The following is a 16,041-nucleotide window of genomic DNA, read 5'->3' as shown; positions in this document are numbered from 1 at the left end:
GGGAAGAAGAAGAAGGAGGATGTTGCGACAACTGAGTCAGGAGCTTAGGTTGGACCCAGGAACCTTCCCCGTTACTACAACCATCCGCGACCTTATCCCCAAACTTACCCCCACACTCCATATAACCCACCACAACACTATTACCCACCGCCAGATCCCCATTTTTCTGTCCATCACGTACAAACCTATACCCAACCTCCCGCTCACTCGCAATGGCGTGCGCCAGCTCCACAAAACCCATACCAAGCTCCACAAAATAACTATCCACCCCCAAAAGCCTATAGAAATCCTCCTGGAATGGGTTTTCGACCCAACCAAGCCTTTAAGAATGAGAGGTTGCAGAAGCAAAAGACTTTCACTCCATTGGGAGAATCATATGCTAGTCTATTCCACAGGCTAAGACAGTTGGGTATGTTGAATCCGATCGAGGCTAAATTGCCGAATCCCCCTCCTAGAAATCTTGACCATTCAGTGAGTTGTGAGTATTGTTCAGAATGCTGGAAATTGAAAACAGCCATTCAAGAACTCATCGACACCAATCAGATTGAGGTCCAAGCTCCAGAGGCCCCCAATATCAATCAGAATCCCTTGCCAGCCCATCATAAAACAAATATGATTAAGATAGTGCATAAGGGAGGGGAGCCTAAGAAGCCTTCGCAAACCGTCATGATGATTTGGGCTAGTGAAGCCAGGCCATTTGAAAAGTCAGCAAGTGAGAAGTCTGTGATCAAGTTGAACAGGGCAAATACTAAACCATCTGTGTAGGTCAAGAAGGTTTCCTCAAGTGACGTTGCAGGAAAACATGAAAGAGAAAAAGTGATTGTGCCAGGAGTGACGAACAAGCCTGTGGTAATCGTGAAGGTCGCCCCTACAGATCCTGTCATTATCAAACCGGTAACTCAATTACCGATAGTTAACAACAAGGCAGTACCATGGAATTATGAACGAGTGACAGTGACTTACAAGGGGAAAGAGGTTAAAGAAGAAGTGTGTGAGACTCATGGTTTGACTTGATCGGGGAGATGCTTTGCCCCCGAAGAGTTGAGGAAAGCTATGACCTAAAAAGATAATCCAGTGTTGGTGAAGAAAACTATGACCGAGGAAGAAGCAGAGGAGTTCTTGAGAAAGATGAAAGTGCAGGACTATTTCATTGTGGAGCAGTTGAGAAAAACACCGGCTCAGATTTCATTATTGTCATTATTGATCCATTCCAACGAGCACCGTCGGGCTTTGATGAAGATCTTGAACGAGGCCCACGTTCCTGACAAAATCTCAGTAAACCACTTGGAAAAGATAGCTAACAAGATATTTGAGGTAAACAAAGTCACTTTTTTTGATGATGAGTTGCCTGTGGAGGGTACTGAGCACAATCGAGCCCTCTATCTGACGGTGAAATGCGAAGATTCCGTGATTACTCTGGTACTGGTTGACAATGGGTCTAGTGCAAACATTTGTCCTCTCTCCACTCTGAAAAAGTTGAAGGTGGATGATGAAAGAATCCACAAGAATAGTATCTGCATTCGGGGATTCGATGGTGGAGGGAAAGATTCAGTCGGGGACATAGTGCTTGAGCTCACCATAGGGGTTTGAATTTACCATGGAATTCCAGGTGCTCGATGTGGCTATTTCTTATAATCTACTATTGGGACAACCTTGGATTCATGCTGCCAAGGCGGTCCCGTCTACTCTGCATCAAATTGTCAAGTTTGAATGGTATTGATAGGAAATTGTCGTACACGGCGAGGATAATTCGTGTATGCCCAATGATGCCATTGTTCCGCTCATAGAGGTTGAAGACGACAAGGGGCCATGGGTTTATCAGGGTTTTGACACAGTATTGGTAGAGAAAGTTCCAGAAGGGAAGTGCGTTCCAACTCCAAAGGTAGCTACTGCATCAGTCATGGTAGCCGTTGAAATGTTGAAAAATAGTTTTGTACCGGGCAAGGGTTTGGGTGCATCTCTGCAAGGTATTGTGCAGCCAGTTTCTCTTCCAAAGAATCTGTATACTTTGGGTTTGGGGTTCAAGCCTACGGTTGCAGATGTGAGACGAGTCCACAAAATGAAACAGAAAGCATGGGCATTGCCAAGGCCAATCCCGCGTCTGTCCAGATCATTCGTCAGGCCGGGTGTCAGAAAGCAAATATTGTCAAAGGTTCCTGGATCACTGATTGGTGCCGATGGAGACTTGGATAAGGGGTTCGAAAGGTTATTCGCCGAGATTAACATGGTTGAGGTTGGGGAAGGGTCCAGCAAGGCAGATGTGCAATTCGTGGGACCACGTGCAAAAGTCAACAACTGGGAAGCTACTCCTCTTCCTACCCGGAGGGAGTCTTGGTAGTGGGTTTTGATTTTCTTTTAGTTGTCTGGATTATTCCAGGGTCTGTAATTCAAATATTATGTTCCGTCCAGTTGGATGTGTTAAAACTCTGTTATCTTTAAATTCAATGAAATGCAATTGTTCCTTTTCCTTCATTTCTTCTAATTTTATTTTTGTTTTCTTCTTTTGTATAGTTCTTTTTATGCTGATATCAATGACATGACATGCATGAGGAATCTTTGGCCCAGTTTTAAAAGCTAATCTAACTCTGAAATAATAATACAAGAAATTGAGTGGGATGACGAGTTGGAATTTGATGATGATGAGGCCTATGAAGAAATTAGTAAAGAAGTAAGTCATTTTGAGGAAAAGCCCAGACCTAATTTGAACGATACAGAAGTAGTTAATCTAGGGGACCAAGATAATGTCCGTGAAACTAAAATAAGTGTACATCTGGAACCTCAACTCAGGGAGGAGATAATTAAAGCACTGTCCGAATACAAAGATGTTTTTGCATGGTCCTATGACAACATACCGAGTCTAAGCACTGATTTAGTGGTTCACAAGTTGCCCACTGACCCGACATTCCCTCCTATCAAACAGAAGTTGAGAAAGTTCAAAACGGATATGAGTGTAAAGATCAAAGAAGAGGTCACCAAGCAGTTCGACGCCAAAGTCATTCGGGTCACCCAGTATCCCACCTGGTTAGCCAATGTTGTGCCTGTGCCGAAGAAGGATGGCAAGACCAGGGTGTGTGTTGACTATTGGGATCTCAACAAGGCAAGTCCAAAAGACAATTTCCCATTGCCAAATATCCATATCTTGATTGATAATTGTGCCAAACATGAGATTGGTTCTTTTGTGGATTGTTACGTGGGTTATCACCAGATCTTAATGGACGAGGAAGATGCAGAAAAGATGGCATTCATCATGCCGTGGGGAACGTACTGCTATCGGGTCATGCCATTTGGCTTGAAGAATGCTGGGGCAACTTACATGAGGGAAATGACAACAATATTCCATGATATCATACACTAGGAAATCGAGGTGTACGTGGATGATGTGATCGTGAAGTCTAGAAAGCAGTCTGACCATGTCAGGGATCTGAGGAAGTTCTTCCAAAGACTTCGCAGGTACAATCTCAAGCTTAATCTTGCAAAATGTGCTTTTAGGGTGCCGTCTGGAAAGTTGTTGGGGTTCGTAGTCAGCCGTCGGGGCATTGAACTGGATCCATCGAAAATCAAGGCCATCGAGGAATTGCGACCTCCGAGGAACAAGACCGAGGTGATAAGTTTGTTGGAGAGATTGAATTATATCAGCAGGTTCATCGCTCAGCTCATGACAACTTGCGAGCCTATCTTCAAACTGTTAAAGAAAGACATTGCGGTCAAGTGGACAGATGAATGTCAGGAGGCGTTTGATAAGAAAAAGGGGTACTTGTCAAGTCCACCTGTGTTGGTCCCGCTAGAACCAGGGCGACCTTTGATCCTATATTTGACGGTTTTGGACAATTCATTTGGCTGTGTATTGGGTCAACATGACATCACCGACATGAAGGAACATACCATATATTATCTCAGCAAGAAGTTCACATCTTACAAGGTTAAGTACACTCAGCTTGAGAGGACGTGTTGCGCCTTAACTTGGGTAGCCCAGAAGTTGAAACATTATTTGTCCTCTTATACTACTTACCTCATATCTCGCTTGGATCATTGAAGTATATCTTTCAGAAGCCTATGCCCACATGGAGGCTTGCGAAGTGGTAGATCCTGCTCACAAAGTTTGACATTGTCTACGTGACTCGAACTGCAATGAAAGCACAGGCCTTGGCGGACCATTTGGCCGAGAACCCGGTTGATAAAGATTACGAACCTTTGAAAACTTATTTACCCGATGAAGAGGTGATGCACATTGATGAGTTGGAACAAGTCGAGAAGCCGAGATGAAAACTTTTCTTTGATGGGGCTGCAAACATGAATGGCGTGGGGATAGGAGCGGTACTTATTTCTGAAACAGGGCAGCACTACCCTGTTACGGCTCAGTTTCATTTTTACTGTACTAACAACATGGCTGAATACGAGGCATGCATTCTGGGCTTGAGGTTAGTTGTGGATATGGGTGTCCAGGAAGTCTTGGTCTTGGGTGACTCGGACCTCCTGGTGCACCAAATTCAGGGAGAATGGGAAACACGGTATTTGAAATTCATACCATACAAACATTGTTTGCATGATCTTTGCCAACGGTTTTAGTCAATAGAATTCAGGCATATCCCAAGGATCCTTAATGAAGTTGCCTATGCTTTGGCTACCCTGGCATCAATGTTACATCATCCATTTAAGGCTTATGTGGACCCTTTGCAGATTCAGGTCCGTGATCAGCATGCTTACTGTAATATGGTAGAAGAAGAACTTGATAGGGAGCCATGGTTCCATGATATCAAAGAATACATCCGGATGGGGGTATATCCGGAACAGACCACGGGTGATCAGAAAAGAACAATTCGATGATTGGCAAGAGGATTTTTCTTCAGTGGAGGGGTGTTATACAAAAGAACTCCAGATCTTGGATTGCTAAGATGCATAGATGCCAGACAGGCCACAGTTATCATGACTGAGGTACACTCCGGAGTTTGTGGATCGCATATGAGTGGGTACGTTCTGGCAAAAAAGATTCTCCGAGCAGGTTATTACTGGCTCACTATGGAGCGAGATTGCATCAGTTTTGTGCGCAAGTGTCATCAGTGCCAGGTGCACGGAGATTTGATTCATTCCCCACCATCTAAATTGCATACAATGTCGGCACCATGGCCCTTTGTTGCTTGGGTCATGGATGTCATTGGGCTAATCGAGCCAACAACATCAAACAGACAAAGATTTATTCTGGTAGCCATTGATTATTTCACCAAGTGGGTTGAAGCGAAAACTTTCAAATTTGTGACCAAGAAAGCAGTGGTCGATTTTGTGCATTCAAATATCATCTGTCGGTTTGGGAGTCCGAAGGTAATCATCAAGGACAATGGTGCTAATCTCAACAGTCATCTGATGACGGAGACCTGTCGGCAGTTTAAGATTATACATCGCAATTCCACCCCATATCTCCCTAAAGCGAATGGAGCAATCGAGGCAGCCAATAAGAACATAAAGAAGATACTTCAGAAAATGGTGGAAGGGTCCAGACAATGACATGAGATGTTACCTTTCGTATTGTTGGGTTATCGCACTACTGTTCGTACTTCAGTAGGGGCCACTCCTTATTTGTTGGTGTATGGGACGGAGGCAGTAATACCCGCAGAAATTGAAATCCCATCCCTTCGGATTGTCGCTGAGGCAGAAATTGATGACGTTGAATGGGTTAAAACCCGCTTGGAGCAATTAAGTCTGATTGATGAAAAGAGATTGGCAGCAGTATGTCATGGCCAATTGTACCAACAGAAAATGGTGAGAGCATATAACAAGAAGGTACGTCAACGGAAGTTCGAAGTGGGTCAGTTAGTGTTGAGACATATCTTGCCTCATCAGGCTGAAGCAAAAGGAAAGTTCGCCCCAAACTGGCAGGGGCCATTTGTCGTAACTAAAGTATTGTCCAATAGCGCGTTATATTTGACAGATGTAGAAGGGAAATGTGTGGAAATGGCTATCAATTCCGATGCAGTCAGGAAATACTATGTATGATTTCTTTGTTTGATTGTACTTGTTTGTATTTGGCATATTTTGAAGATTGAAATGATGAAGGCGTTTTATTCTGCTATCTAAACACTTTATCCCTCGTCACCCCTTTTGAGCCTTATTTATTTTCTTTCTTACCCCTCTTTCGAAATCAGTAGTGAATATAAAAAACACAAGCGTGAAACATAAGAAAAGGAAGAAAAGAAAAAGAGAAAGAAAGGAAAGAGAAAGAAAAGAAAAAAAAGAAGGAAAAGAAAAAGAGAAAAGAAGAAGAAAAACAATAAAAAGAAAAAAAAAAGAGAAAAGCAAAAGAGAAAAAAAGAAGAGAAGAAGAAAGAGAAAAGAAAAATCACAACAACAAAGTAATTTCTATAACATGAACTATGTTCGACCTGATTCCTTTTAAGGATACGTAGGCAGCCTCACGGTTCGGTCTCATCAAAATAAATATCCAAAAGCCCCCAAGCAAGAAATTGGGGGAGAAGTCGTGGTTGTTGTAAGAAATCTGATTCCGAAAGTTGTAATTTTGAACCCATTTGAATTATTTTGAGCCTTTTATACCCTTTCTTTCTAACCCTGTCCAAAAGCCCACATTACTGTCCAAAGAAAGACCTTCTGATCAGTCTTTGAGAAATACCAAGTCGAGCATGTAAAGGTAATTCATGTCAGGGGCAACACTCTGGTTCAAGCATGAAGAATAAAATGAGAGAGTCTTATTGGTGAAAACTTTCACAGGCACCGTAAGGCGACGGGAGTTGAGAGAAATTAAAATGAGAAAGTCTTATTGGTGAAAATCCTCACGGGCACCTTGAGGCGAAAGCGAGTTGAAAAGTCAACAAGTGAGAAAGGTCTGTTAGGTGGAAAACTGTTTCAAGGCACCACAAGATGAATAAGGTCAAGGTTTGGGTAAAGTAATCAGGTCATGGAAATTCTGAGGCGACAACTTACGGCAACTGAAAGTTGATTGGTTGGACAGATTGAGCCGATTAATCTGAAATGCATGTCATGATCATTGGTACCAGCTGTTCCACTCAGATAAGTTTTTTTTTCTTTTTCCCTTTGTAGCAGTCATCTGGTTTTGGATTCTTCTTATCCTTAACCCACAAAGTCATTACATTTCATTTTCTTTTGGGCTTATTTGTATAAGATGTTTTAATGTCGGTCTTGTCCCAAGTAAGTGGAAAAGAATTTCAAAGCTCTCTACCAATTTCCAAAATTGCAAATCACAAAGTGGTCAGAGCATACTAAAGACAACATGATGAAATGTGGGATACAGGGGATCACCCGAAGTTTCACCGGTGGAATGATTTGGTAATGTCATGGGAGATGCAAAGGTTCAGATAAAATGGGCTAGAGGTGTGAAACAACAACATGGGTATAGAACACTCGATTCGTCAAAGGTCATGGGATTTGAAAGTCAGTCAGAAAGTCAAAGCGGTTCAGGGCCAGTTCTGGAAAGCCATTCAGAACAAAATAATGCAGTGGAAAGATATTCAGCAAGAATGCCATCAGCTAACCACCACTTTAAACTGACAAAATTTTCTTTGATTGAAATAGGGGCAGAAAACTTGTTTGTTTCGGAGAAACATTCCATAGAGAAAGGCAATCGCCAAACAGGTTTGATTTTTGATTTTCAGGGCCCTCCTGGAAAATAGGACCTAGTTTAAAGTTTAGAAATAGCATAATCTAGCATAAATCCCAAAGGAATATAAGTTGGCTTAGAGGTTTGCATGTTCGAGATAGGATTCAATTAGGAGTTTCCAGGACCCTCATGAATAACGGGATTTAGCTTTAAGATTTCGATTAGATAACAACATTTGGCATAAACTCTGCTGTAGGGTAGTATAATTCAGCCATGAAAGTTGTCACCCTTAAGATAAAAATTGACCTTTGATTTTCAGGACCCTCCTGGATAATGGGGAGTAGTGTAAAGACCCTCTTAGATAACAAGATTTAGCAGAAGTCACACCTTCAAAAGATATAGCTTAGATTTAAAATTGTCGTTTATTTAAGAGTTGCCAGGACCCCCTGGATAATGGGACCTAGCTTTCAAATTCTTAGTAATATTTGGTAATATGATTCAGTTCAACACTCACATATGTGCCCAACTACCAAACTAGAGCAGGAAAATTTTCTTTGTTTTTGTCTATTTTGTTGAAGTCAGGAGCCCGCCTGGAGAGCAGGGAATACATTTCAAGTTAGAAGTCAGGAGCCCGCCTGGAGAGCAGGGAATACATTCAAGCGTAGCAGTCAGGAGCCCGCCTGGAGAACAACGGAGTACAATTTAAGTTTTAGCATTCAAATTATTTGTTTTATCTATTTTGAAGTCAGGAGCCCGCCTGGAGAGCAGGGAATACATTTCGAGTTACAGTCAGTAGCCCGCTTGGAGAGCAAGGAATACATTCAAGCGTAGCAGTCAGGAGCCCGCCTAGAGAACAAGGGAGTACAATTTAAGTTTTAGCTTTCAGATTCTTTGTTTTGTCTATTTTGAAGTCAGGAGCCCGCTTGGAAAGCAGGGAGTACTTTCAAGTTGAAGTCAGGAGCCCGCCTGGAAAGCAGTGAATACTTTCAAGTCTAGCAGCCAGGAGCCCGCCTGGAGAACAATAGAGTACAATTCAAGTTTTGGTTTTCAAAATTCTTATTGATATTCGGTAATGTGATTTGTTTTACACTTACACATGGGCCCACATACCCAAACTGGGGCAGAAAATTTTCTTTGTTTTTGTCTATTTTGCTGAAGTCAGGAGCCCGCCTGGATAACATGGGAACACATTCACATTTCAAAGTCAGGAGCCCGCCTGGATAGCATGGGAATACATTCACGTTTTGAAGTCAGGAGCCCGCCTGGGGAGTATGGGAATACATATCAAGTTAAGCAGTCAGACACCCACCTGAAGAATGGGAAAATTCTTAGCTCACAATTCAAGGCGGCAACAAATGGGTGTCACCGGGAGAATACAAGTCAACAAGGTAACAAGAACCGCAAGAAGCAAGTTTGAAGATATAGATAAGATATCTTGTAAACTCATAGATCCTAGTCTAGTCTAGCTTCTTTTATTTTTGACATGGTGTAATAAGGGGGTTCAGTAAGCAACAGCAGCAGCAACAACAGTGAAATCATAGCTCCATGATAGTCCCAACTACCAGACATTCCTGAACTACACTGACTTGATTCCTTTTTAGCCAAGGATATGTAGGCAACATCAGAAGCAGGGTGCGGTCAACTCTTTCAAAAATGCTTCCCACGGAGTATTCAGACAGGCAAAAATCGCTCGTATCCGCTCACTTTATCTTTGCACGAAAACTCTTCGTGTTTCAGGGCAAAGAGGGGCAGCTGTGAGCACGTGATTTTTGCCCTATATGAATTATTCCAACAAATTCAAAACAAAATAATTTCTTTCAGTGTTTGAAATTTTGTTGGATTTTGTGGCATTTTCTGTTAATTATTTGCATTTGTCTGTGCACGTTTATTTTATTTAATTCATGAAAATACAAAAATATCACACACTACATTTAGGATTTAATTTTATATTTGTTAGATTAATTAGTAAATTAGTTTGTTTTATAAAATATGAAAATCACAAAAATAGTTCATTTATCATTTTAAAATTTTAATTTTTTAATTTTGAATTGTATAGTTTTTCTTTAAATTTAGGATTTAATTAATTATTGTAAATACTATGATGAGTGACTAATCTAATTGGGTAGGTTAATTTAGTTTAAAAAAATTATTAATCAATTTAGGTTTTATTTTAATTTTGAAAAGAAAAGAATTTGAAATTGAAAAAGAAAAAGAAAAGAAATAAAGGAAATCTGAATTTGGGCTGTTACAATTGATTTTCCCCAGGCCCAAGTGTTAAACACCCGGAACCCGACCAAAACCGGCCCAAACCCGCCCTTAACCCTGTCACGACCCAAACTGGAGGGCCATGACTAGCACCCGACCACACTTGCCGAGCACCAAAGTACATTTCATCTAACCTTCATTATTATCTTTAGGGCTGACGAGATCAATATAAATGGTAGACCTGGATCATGGACAACCAGCAATAAAATATGACGGCATGAACATACATAGCAGGGGATGACCAGACAATCAAGAAACTACATATAAGGTATGAGCTACCACGCTACTATGAAAGACTATACAACAAAAACTAGCCGACAAGGCATACCAAACTATACATGAGTCAACACCTGTCTATGAGCCTCTAAAGGAACATAAGTGCTGCAACATAGCCGGAAAAGGGGACATACCCATAATGTCTATAACACAAATGCATACCAAGACCAAGGCAAGTCCGGAGAAGGGATCTCGCCAATCCCTGCTGAACTGGACAACCTACTGTGGTGGGGGAGCTGCACCTGCCTGTCTATCAGGACCTGCAGCACGACATGCAGCGTCCACAAATAAAAGGACGTCAGTACGAATAAAGTACTGAGTATGTAAGGCAGGGAACCATAAATACGATCAGTAATGTAAGCAAGGATAGAAAATATACAACCTGTAACATGTTAGTACCTCTGAGGGCTACTTACATGAAATGCATGATACATATGTATAAATACATAAACCCTTAATACATTCGCCTCTGTGGGCATCATCATCATCATATCGTACCCGGCCATAATAGGCTCTGTAAAAAAAATGTACCCGGCTACCATAAGGCTCTGTAGAATCGTACCCGGCCACGTGGAGCTCGGTAAAACCCAACTGATCAGTGGTTGCACAATAGGTGCTGTACCCGGCCAACTATAGCGTGGCTCGGTAGAGTAAAATAGATACATATATATATAATGCATGCTCGACTCATGGAATCACATTCTAAACCTTTCAGAGTGACGTAAGGTCGGTATCCTCTGTACATGTTATTAGGACTAACTCTTCAGTATGAACCTTATAAGACTCAGGAATTACCAATAACATTGATAACATAAGAATAAGAGAAGCAACATTAACATCAATCGTTCCATAAGAGGGAAAATAATGTAAGTACTACTAGCTTCTAAGAGTAGAGTATCTTGGAAGCTCGTTCATTACATTATGTACAATCAGAGTTGTGCAAAAGAAGGAAAGTGATAGCCTCACATACCTTGTATATACTGCCCCAATCTCAAGCTATGCAATTTTCAAAACTCCTTAGTCTACAATAAGAGAAACGATACTATCGTTATCATTTAAGCGTCATAACTATTATGTATCGACCACAACCTATTTTACGATGAAACGGACAGCACCTCCCCTATATATATGACCTCACACCATTCAAAACAGTCACCAAACAACCCAAACAACATCAATAATAAACATATTGAGCCTCCCAAAATAGTCCACACACAACCTAATCACTCCATACATACGACGACCACCGTAGTCATGTCAAACAACCTGGAAATGTTACGAATAACTATCAGCCCATAACCCTACATATATATGGTGTTTCTCCACACCCTTACTCCTCCAAAACTCCACAAAACAGTTGTAAAATATGCAGCCCAACAGCAATGCAAAACAGTCCACAAAACACTAACATTACTACCAAGCCTTTCGATATATATTTCACAAGTTCTAGCTTCAATGGCTTAGCCGCAACTTGGATAATCTTAAATACATATAGATTAAGAGGTTCCTTACCTTTATACAGAAATAAAAACTCCAATTTGACCTTAAATTTCCATGAAATATCCCTCCCATGCTGCCACAACAACAAAAAAGCGAAACTAGCGATCAATTAGTGTTTTTCGGCACTAGAATCACTTTAGAAGGCTTGAAATCACCTAGGATTGATATTAAGAACATGAGGGAGTATTTACAGAACATAAACCCTTTAAAACAACCTCCCACACGAGCTGGAACGACACAAAAATGAGCAACAACAAGATGAACAAGAGACTTACTAGCACCACGGAATTCCCGACACTTGATTTGTGTTGTTTGCCCCTTTTTTGGGTTTTGAATCTTGAGAGAACTTTGAGAGGATGTTCCTAGGGTTCTAAGGTCTGAAAATAGTGAGAAGAAATGACTTAAAACGGGTTGGAGGCATCCTATATAGGTCCAAATATCTTAAACCGCCTTAGTGGGCCCCATAGAGAGGTGCTTGGCGCAGTCAAAATGCGAATATCTCTCTACTCCGAGATCGTATAGATGAACGGTTTAATGCGTTGGAAACTAGACTCATAGATATTTAATTTTGTTTGTAGATCACCCCGTAATTGCTTGTAAATTAGGAGAAAAGATTAGAAACATTTGACCTAATGTTTAAGTAAAATTATGAACCTAAGTTGCGACAACTTTTGTCGACTTTTGTTTCATAACTCGTTTGATTTCAAGACTTATGATACGAATATTATATGATTAAAATACCTTAATAAATGAACTCTTGAGTGTAAGCACCGCTAGATTACTTGAAAATACGAGTTACAACATCCTTGATTCATTTAACTTCTAATACTTGTTAATCACCCTTATACACTCTTGTATCACTTAAGACCAATAGGATTGACTTTTTATCATCTCAAATATAATTCCTTCTTGGATTTATGTTAACTAATATATGGCATGAACTAACACATGTGGATATGGGTTGTAACACCCTCCCCCTTAGGAACATTCGTCCTCGAATGTAAGGGTTTATGGGGAGTTTAAATCATCGTGGATTCCAATGGAAATTTCCGATCAATTTTCCCCTATAAAATGGTCACTAGAAAAACTTGCAAGTAATTAAGCCCAACATATGGCTTCACAAGGCTACACAAAGCATTATGCGTATTTACATTATCTACATATCACCATTTTGTATTAAGGAGGAGTATTCTCAAATTATTGCTTACCTCATAGAGCCGTTTCACCTTCCAATGTATCCTGTCTTCCACCAACATCCTTGTTATCTTCATTCTGGAATAAGTAAGGGTATTTAGACTTCATCTCCTCTTCTGCTTCCCATGTCATTTCTTCCACATTTTTGTTCCTCCACAATACTTTGACGGAAGCTACATCTTTTGTTCTCAGCTTGCGGACTTGCCGATCTAATATCGCCACTGGCACTTCTTCATATGATAGGTCCTCTGTAACTTGTACATCTTTGATAGGGACTACTTGAGAAGGGTCTCCAATACATTTTCTCAACATAGATACATGGAATACCGGGTGGACAAATTCCAATTCGAATGGCAATTCTAACTCATAAGCAACCTGTCCAATTCGTCGAAGAATTTATACGGCCCGATATACCTTGGACTCAGCTTACCTTTCTTCCCAAAACACATAATACCCTTCATTGGTGAGATACTCAAGAAAACCCAATCACCAACCTCAAACTCTAGATCACGATGTCGGACATCAGAATAAGATTTTTGCCTGCTTTGTGCCGTCCTCAATCGCTCCTGTATCACTTTCACCTTATCAATAGCTTGGTGAATCAAATATGGCCCATATAATTTTGTTTCACCGACTTTGAACCATCCAACTGGTGATCTACATCTCCTCTCGTATAGTGCCTCGTATGGGGCCATTTTAATACTGGAATGGTAGCTATTATTGTAGGCAAATTCTATGAGTGGAAGATGATCATCCCAATTCCCCTTAAAATCTAGAACACATGCTCGTAGCATATCTTCCAGTGTCTGAATGGTACGTTCAGCCTATCCGTCAGTCTGCAGATGAAATGCAGTGCTGATATTTACTTGTGTGCCTAAACCCTTCTGGAAAGACCTCCAAAAGTTAGTCGTAAATTGAGCTCATCAGTCTGATATAATAGATACGGGCACACCATGAAGCCTAACAATCTCCTTGATATATAACTTCGCATAATCTTCAGCCGTGTAAGTTGTCTTCACTGGCAGAAAATGGGCACATTTTGTAAGTCGATCAATTATCACCCAGATAGAGTCAAACTTATGATAAGAGCGAGGTAATCCAATAATGAAGTCCATATTAATCACCTCCCACTTCCAGGTCGGAATCTCTATATTCTGAAGCAATCCACCGGGTTTCTGATGTTCTATCTTTACTTGTTGACAATTGGGACATTGGGCTACAAATTCTGCAATAGACTTCTTCATATTATCCCACCAATACTGCTCCTTGACATCATGATACATCTTTGTCGAGCCGGGATGGATGGAATATCGGGATTGATGAATCTCATTCATAATCTTCTCTCGCAACCCTGCCACATTAGGCACACACAATCGGCTCTGGTATCTCAGTGCCCCGTCTTTTCCGATCCCAAAAGCCATACTTTTACACTGTTGAATGCTTTCTCTTAATCGTACTAAGATAGGATCTTCATATTGTCGTGCTTTTACCTCGGCTACCAAAGATGATTCTGATGTATTCTGTACAGTAACACCTCCGTCATCAGAGTCTAACAATCTGATTCTCATATTAGCTAGCTGATGAAGCTCTTTAATCAACCCCCATCTACCTGCCTCAATATGTACTAAGCTTCCCATTGATTTACGGCTGAGAGCGTCTGCCACAACATTGGCTTTACCGGGATGATACAATATCTCGACGTCATAGTCTTTCAATAATTCAAGCCACATACGCTGCCCCAAATTCAACTCTTTCTGCTTGAAGATGTATTGTAAACTCTTGTGATCTGTGTAGATGTCAACATGGACGCCGTATAAGTAGTGCCGCCATATCTTCAAAGCATATATTACTGCAGCCAATTCCAAATCATGGGTTGGATAATTCTTTTCATACTTCTTCAATTGTCTTGATGCATAAGCAATCACATTCCCACGCTGCATCAATACGCACCCCAAACCTATACCTGAGGCATCACAATATACCACATAACCTTCTGTTCCTTCAGGAAGAGTGAGCACTGGTGCGGATGTCAATCGATTCTTCAGCTCCTAAAAACTACGTTCACAAGTGTCAGACCACTGGAATTTGGTAGCTTTCTGTGTTAACTTAGTCAATGGTGATGATATAGAGGAAAATCCTTCTACAAACCGCCTATAATATCCTGCTAGCCCTAGGAAGCTGCGGACTTCTGATGGTGTTGTAGGTCTCGGCCAATTCTTTACTGCATCGATCTTCTGAGTGTCGACACTAATACCCTCATCATATATCACATGGCCAAGGAATGCTACTGAGTTCAGCCAGAATTCACATTTGGAGAGCTTAGCATATAACTTACGATCCTGAAGCGTCTGTAATACTATCCGCAAGTGGCCCACATGTTCCACCTCCGAACGAGAATACACTAGAATGTCATCAATGAATACAATCACGAACACATCAACATAGGGCCTGAATATAGTATTCATGAGATCCATAAAAGCTGCTGGGGCATTTGTTAGCCCGAACGACATCACCAAGAACTCAAAGTGCCCATATCTTGTCCGGAAGGCCGTCTTTGGAATATCCTTCTCCCTAACCCTCACCTGATGATACCCTGAACGTAAATCAATCTTGGAGAAATACTTGGCACCCTGGAGTTGGTCAAACAGGTCATCAATTCTTGGAAGTGGATACTTGTTCTTTATAGTAGACTTATTCAACTGTCGATAGTCGATACACATCCGTGACGACCCGTCTTTCTTCCGCACGAATAGGACTGGTGCACCCCAAGGTGAAGTGCTAGGCCTAATAAAGCCCTTATCTAGCAAGTCCTTCAACTGCACCTTCAACTCTCGCACCTCTGCCGGGGCCATTCTGTATGGAGGAATAAAGATCGGTTGAGTGTCAGGCAATACATCAATGCTAAACTCAATCTCCCTTTCAGGAGGAAGGCCTGGGAGTTCATCTGGGAAAACATCTGGGAATTCGTTGACCACAGGGATTGATTGTAAAGTAGGCGGTTTTGCCTCCGCATCCCTAACGCGAACGAGATGATAAATGTAACCTTTTGAGATCATTTTCCTTGCCTTAAGATAGGAAATAAACCTACCTTTCGGTGTAGCAATGTTCCCTTTCCATTCAATGACGGGTTCACCCGGAAATTGGAACCTAACCATCTTCGTACGATAGTCAACATTTGCATAGCATGAGGCCAACCAGTCCATTCCCATTATCACATCAAAATCAACCATTTCTAACTCAAA

This window comes from Nicotiana tabacum, chromosome 22, assembly GCF_000715075.1.
Source record: "Nicotiana tabacum cultivar K326 chromosome 22, ASM71507v2, whole genome shotgun sequence".
Classification (NCBI taxonomy): domain Eukaryota; kingdom Viridiplantae; phylum Streptophyta; class Magnoliopsida; order Solanales; family Solanaceae; genus Nicotiana; species Nicotiana tabacum.
This window is presented reverse-complemented; position numbering follows the sequence as displayed.